This window comes from Pelodiscus sinensis, chromosome 1 (assembly GCF_049634645.1).
Source record: "Pelodiscus sinensis isolate JC-2024 chromosome 1, ASM4963464v1, whole genome shotgun sequence".
NCBI classification, from domain to species: domain Eukaryota; kingdom Metazoa; phylum Chordata; order Testudines; family Trionychidae; genus Pelodiscus; species Pelodiscus sinensis.
Window position 1 is genome coordinate 2,164,685 of NC_134711.1, and position 6,444 is coordinate 2,171,128.

The 6,444-nt window shown below is 58.9% G+C and overlaps 1 pseudogene; it reads right to left on the reverse strand.

Annotated features, from left to right (window-relative positions):
• Nucleotides 1-653: 653 nt before the first annotated feature.
• On the reverse strand, nt 654-5,951 carry LOC142827962 (interferon-induced protein with tetratricopeptide repeats 5-like; annotated as a pseudogene).
• Between the last annotated feature and the right edge of the window lie 493 nt (nt 5,952-6,444).

Here is a 6,444-nt window from a genome sequence, read left to right on the forward strand (position 1 = left end):
TCAGGTGGACCCTGGCCCAACCCGTTCTCAGGAGGCAGGGAAGGGTTTTGGACAAAGGGAGGGGGTGGTTTGGAGAAGGGACTGTCTTGGCTGGGAAAACATGAAGAGAAGAGACGAAGCTGAGTACAGGGGGGTCAGGGGCCTATGGATCGCTCCCACAAGGGGTCTGAGGCTGCCTGCCCCTCACTTCAATGCCCACATAGAACCGGGCCGTGCTGTACCTCGCAGAAGCAATACATTCTCTCTATTCTACTGGCAGGCGGTGTCTCATCCTGCTGCAGCCTGGGTGCAAGAGTTTGGGTGCAGGAGGGGATTCTGGCCTGGGGGAGGGATGGAGCAGAGGGGGCAGGGTGTGGGGGCGAGTTGTGACCTGGGGGAGAAGCAGGGGGTGCAGAGGGTTTGAATGGTGACCTGGGGAAGCAGGGGGTGGTGAGCTGGAATGAGGAGTGGGGTGCAGGAGGGGGTGGGATGCCAGATGCAGCCTCTAGCCAGGAGGCGCTTACCTAGGCAGCTCCCAGCCAGCAGCCCAGCAGGACCCACGGAGCGGCTGGCTGCTCCCCGTGGCTCTCACTTGCATGGTCCCCGACTGAATTTTCTGGGGTCCGTGGCCCCCGACCTGGAAGAGGTTCCCCACCGCTGGCATAACGACAATATCGAAACCGTTTGTGTTGGACGGAATGTTTCAGTTTATTTAAAATGACGTTTGACAAACTCACACGACAGCATTAAAGCGTTTAATCGGTTTAATCACATGAACGTGTCCTTTCTAACTGGTTCACATGAACGGTTCCCCCCAGCGGCCGCAATCGCAAAATAACTGGGTCAGAAGGACGTAATTAGTGGCGTGTTGCCATTAGCAACCGATTGGCTCTGCATTGAGCCAGGCGGGCCACGGGCCAAAAAGTTGGAGCCCCACGGCCCGACGGGAAGGAAGGAGGGGAGCGACAGAGCAAGGACAATGGACTTTTTAAAAGCCTGGTTTGTGCCCTAGTTGTGTGGGGCGGAGGAGGGAACGGGCAGCACCCGGGGGCCACGGCTGGGGCAGTGGATCTAAAGAGGATGCAAAGCTGCTTTGCTTTGTGTTGGTCTGTCGATGCCGATGCCCGAGGCCTGGCCTGGCGAGGGTTAGTAACCCCACAGAGCCGCTGGGAGGGACCCCACCCCCGGACAGCCCTGGGGCAGGCACCGGCTGGCTGCCCACGTTTGCAGCGGAACAGGATTGGGGCTGAAAGCAGGGCCCTAGTCTGGAGTCTTCCTACCAAAACAGGCCCCCAGCACCACCCTGGGGTGCACACCCCAGCCCCAGCCCAGCCCCCGCTCACGGGCACCCTGCTGGCCCAGGCTGTCTGCTGGTCCCATCACTGCAGGGCTGTGGGGCCCCGAAGAGCGGCTTCCCTAGCACCTGGTGGGCTCCCTGTACTCGAGGGCTCTGGGAACTGGGCACCCCCAGCAGGGCTTGTGACTCTGCCAGGTAAGAGGCCTTTACCCGCACCGCTGCACCCCCTTTCTCCCCACCTCCCCGGGAGCTTACAGCCCTTTAGGGAAAGACCCTCCGTGCTCAGATACCCTGAGCTGCCACCCCATGGAGAGCAATGCTGGGTTCTCGCACGCCAGCGGAGAACAAAGGGAGCCGCTTGATTTCCACCACGCTAACGTCTGAGACGCCAGCCGGGGGGCCTGCTCCGGGAGCGACAGGTAGAGGAAACTCCCCACCGAGGTCCCGCGGGGGAGTGAGAAGGCAGCAGAGCTTGTGGGGAGGTTTGCCAGAGGCTTAGAGACCCGGAGGGGGGCTCCGTCCCCTCTGAGTGGAAACAGCCGTGCAGCTCCACAACGCTTCCGGCCCTCTCGGCCGTGGCTGAGCCACTGGTGGGCTGAGACCACGGTCTGTTGGGCTGAGCAGTCATGTCCCCTTGTGCTGCCCTGTCGATTTGCTGGGTCCTTCCGCCGCAGGCTCTCTGGGGCCAGGCTGGGTGGGATCCTGGGGCATGTCAGGGGCTGCCAATACAAATCGCTAACGAGAATCACGAGAGGCAGCAGCAGGAAGGGCCCAGGGTCTGAACGAGGCAGGGACCCAGAATCCGGTGCAACACGCACGGCGTTGGTACAGGGGTGGGGCACCAGGGCTGGTTCAGAAGCAGGTCTTGGTGCGCCCCGGAAAGGGAGCGGATCCCCCATTTTCCCCACTTCTCCACCCTCCTGCTCTGCTGGTGCAATCAGAGGACTTCCTCTCCTCCCATGGGCGTTCGTTTGCGTTAATGAAGTCACGAATGGCCTTCGCCTCAGTGGTCTGGGAGCTCTGCTGGAATTTTTCTGCCACCTCTTGCAACCTGCTTTTCAGCTGTGGTCTCTCCAGGTACTTGTCTGGGATGGCGAAACCAGCTTTGTACATCTCAGCTGCCTTGGGCAGGGACTCCCGCGTGTAGAGGAGAAAGTCCCCCCAGTGAAGGTAGACGGCCTGCTGGCACCTCTTGCTGAGGGTGGACACCTCGCTCATGAGGTTGAGGTAAATCTCTTCTTGGTAGCCAGGTGTCTTTTCTCCGAGCATTTCAGCTAGCGCCAGCTTTGCAAACACAAAGGCGGGATCTATCCGCACAGCCTTCTTGAAGGCCTCTGTAGCAGCTGCCAAGATTTATTCTCTTCTCCCCATGTTGGCCACCGCCAGTTGTTGTTTGTAGCAGACACCAAGGTCATAGTACAGGAGATGGTACGTGGGGTCCAGCGATATTGCCCTCTGTAGAATAGGAATTCTTTTATCTGGGAACTCTGCTTGAAAGAACTTGGCTGCATATCTCAGGACTTCAGGGTCTCGGCTATTCTGCACGTCTTCCAAGAGGGCTTCAGCTTGGCCTCTATCTCCCTTCTTAATGAACCGGGCTAAATACACCTTCGCTTCATAGTTATGTGGCTGTTTCTGGATAATGTCTCCCAACTTCTCTTTGGCTTCCTTCCAAGACACAGGATCAGACAAGTGGGTCCACAATGCATAGGCTGCGATTACCGACCCAGCAAGATATTCCCCATTGGCTTCGTCTTCTGCCAATGCCCTTTGGAAACACTCTGTGGCCTCTTGGCCGTGGCGGAAGCCGGCCGCCAGGAGAGACCAGCCTTTGTGTGCGTGGACCTCAGGGATCAGAGCTGCGTATGGCGAGCGGCTGTTCAGGGAGCGGCAGATCTGGCTCACCTGGTCCAGGTAACGCTCCACCACGTCGTAATGGGCCAGGTGATAGTAGATCCAGGCGTAGTTCCCGTAAATGACCAGGGCCTGGCGGGGGACGTTACCTGGGTGATCTCTATGCAGGAACTCTTCAGCTTCCCTAAGGCTTTGCAGAGCGTCCTCATATCGCCCTTGCAGGTGGCAGAGATAAGCCTTCATGGCCAGGAACACAGCCTGGTTCGGGTAGGGAGTGTGGGCAACTCTGAGAGCCACCGTATGGAGGATGTGAGCGGCGTCCACCTTGTCCCTGATTTCAAAGTCCCAGGTGAAGTGGCACTGGAGGGCCTGCAGCTTCTCCTTCAGCGGCAGGGAGCTGCAGAGAGAGGGGAAAAGAAAACTCGATCGGGGATGCACGCTAACTTGGGGGGCAGTGGGTACTGAGCTCCTGCTGTGCAGCCAAACCCTTAGGCCTGGTCTCCACTACCAAATGTTGTCACCCAAACCTGCCTTTGGCAACAAAACAGGGGGAACGTTTTCACTGCGATTCGACTGCTGTCGAGGAAATGCCCAATTTTGACAACAAAAACTTCCACCCTACAAGAGACTTTTTTTTTCTCTCCCCCACCCCGCTGCCGCCGTTTACTGTCAATGGAGAGCCAGTGTGGCCTCCGCTGTGGGTTTTGTGGAGAGAATTGGCTTCCGCCAGTATCCCACATTGTCTGCCCTGAGCCCTTTGCTCAGTGTTCTGTGACCTCTGCTGCCCTGCAGGCCTACGCCCCTCCCCTTTCAAAGCTCCGTGAAGTTTCAGCCACGGCCAGTTACCACCTTTCCCCGCACTGTACCTGCCCCCGCTTGTCCTATCACCTGCCTCTTGCAATGGCCACACTGGTCACTGGCACTGCTCTCAATGTTCTAAATTCTTATTTTCCACCAGCCAGACTCCCTGGTACCATGAACCCCCCCAGACATATCCGGGGGCGGGGAGGCAACCACAACCATCTAACCTCATATATGTGGGGTTGTCCAGAAAGTGACCTGCTCTGTTCTGGAGAAGCTCCCCTAATTCCGTCGCATTGCGCCTCCAAGCCCCAGCCCCCTGCGCGAGGGGACAGTGAATCCCCCAAGTGAGAGCTCGGTCCCTGTGGACAGGAGGGGCCATGGGAGCGTGGGGCCGACAGAAGGTGCTATGGAAGTGCTCAGTGCTGGTGCCACCACCAAGAAGGGCACATCCGAGGAGACTGAGGGATGGTGGGGGGCAGGGGACACAGAGCCGGCGAGAGGGAGGTGCTACCCGGCAAGTCACAGCTAGGGGAGCTGGCCAAAGAACAATGCAAACAGGCGTCAGCTCCGATGGCCAAGCGCTCGCTTTCACCCAATGAGTCACCAGCCTGGAGAGTCACCAGGAAGCAACGATACCTGAGACTGGGCACACACACCTCCATCCCCGAGATTGCAAACCGGATTGCAGGCTCGGAAGCTGTCGGAATTAAGGAGCTGGACGGGTAGTCGACTGCCCGAGAAGCAGGAGCTAGTACTCAATCTCCCCTCCTCCCCCACCGCTCTGCACTCTTCAGATGACTGAGAGCAGCCGGCGTGCAAGGACACTGGCTTAGTCTCTGGTCCCCTGCTGGGTCTCAGGACAACCTCTCTGCCCCACCTCCAGGGCTGCCGCTCTGCGTTCTGAAAGGGACGGAGCAGCCGGTCCCGCGAGCCCCCTCCCACGCCTTTCCCCTGCTGCTCTTCATTAGGGACAAGGGAACCTCCATGCAAAGCTGCTGGCTCAGTCCCGCTTGCCCACCAGTAGCATCCCAGCTGGCAGCCAAGGGCAGTCCCCACTGCTCTGGGCAGAGGAGCATCCATTCCAGGCAGCCCCAGCTGGGCTGGCAGGGCGCGGGGGAGCCTGGAAGGGAGAGCGGCAGCTGTGCTAAGGCAGCAGGTAGAGGACCGGGCGAGTTGCCTGCCCCCCAACAATGCCTTTGGGTTCCAGACCAGCGACTGCCGCTGGGTTTCCCATCTGTCTGGGGACAGGACAGGCTTTGAAAGCCAGGAAGGGCGGACGCCGGGGCTTTGTTTTCTAGGCGTTCTCGTGGCGGGGAGGGAGAGGTTCCCAAGTAACGCTCCTGCCACGTTCTATACGGCGAAGCCTCCAAAAGTTTGCCTTTCCCCGCGGCGCTCTGGCCTGCAGCATTCGCGGTGGGTGGGTCCGAACCGGCGTGCTCTCGCCGCCAGCTCCCCGTCCCTAATAACATAGGAGGCAGCGGGGACGGGGGCTTGTGCGGAGACCCGGGGGACCGGCTGCTCTGTCCCTTCCAGGATGCGGCGCGGCAGCCGAGCTGAGACTCCGCGCGAGCAGGAAGCCAGCGCTGTCCCTGCCCTTCCTTCAGGACTAGGGAAATGCCCTCGACTGCTCGATTAGCAAATTAATCGCCACCTAACGTCCCGAGTCGGAATTTAGTCCCTGCTCGCGCTGCACCCTCCTCCCCCGGCGCCCCGGCCCCCTACCTCATTGCAATCGGCCGTGTGCCCATCCCAGCCCGGTAGGGACGCTCCTCTCCCGGCTCTGCCTTTCCTCCCAAGGTGTCCAAGGGCCCGGCTCCGGGAGAGACCCGCCTCGCGTCTGGGCCAGACTGGACTGTGCCCGCCAGAGGGAGGCTGCCCTTTATGTGCGGGCTGGTGGGATGAATCGCAGCCGAAAGTGAGAGTGAGCCAGGGAAAGAGAAACTTTGAAACTTCACTTTCAGCTCCCCGGCTGATCTGCAGCTTTGACCCTGCCTGGATTATCAGCTGCAGCAAGATAGCCAGGCGCATTTCTACCCTGAGCAAGATAGCCACGCACACTTACATCTGGGCGTGGGCGTGTGTGTCTATTGGGGTGTGTCCATGTGTAAGTGTGCATGTGTGTTTGTGTGTGTCCATATCCATGTCAATTTGTATGTGCGTGTCTGTGTGCGTGCATGTCCATGTGTGTGTGTCTGTGTGCGTGCATGTCCATGTGTGTGTGTCTGTGTGAGTGTTCATGTGTGTTCTCGTGGGTCTGTTTGTATGCATTCATGTGCATGTCTGTGTGCGTGCATGTCCATGTGTGTGTGTCTATGTGCGTGCATGTCCATGTGTGTGTGTCTGTTTGAGTGTTCATGTGTGTTCTTGTGGGTCTGTTTGTATGCATTCATGTGTGTGTCTGTGTGTGGCTATGTGTGTGTATGTCTGTGTGTTTGTGTATGTTCATGTTTGTGTGTGTTTCTATGTCCGTGGGGGGGTGGGAGTGAGTGTGTATGTGTGTTCTTGTGTGC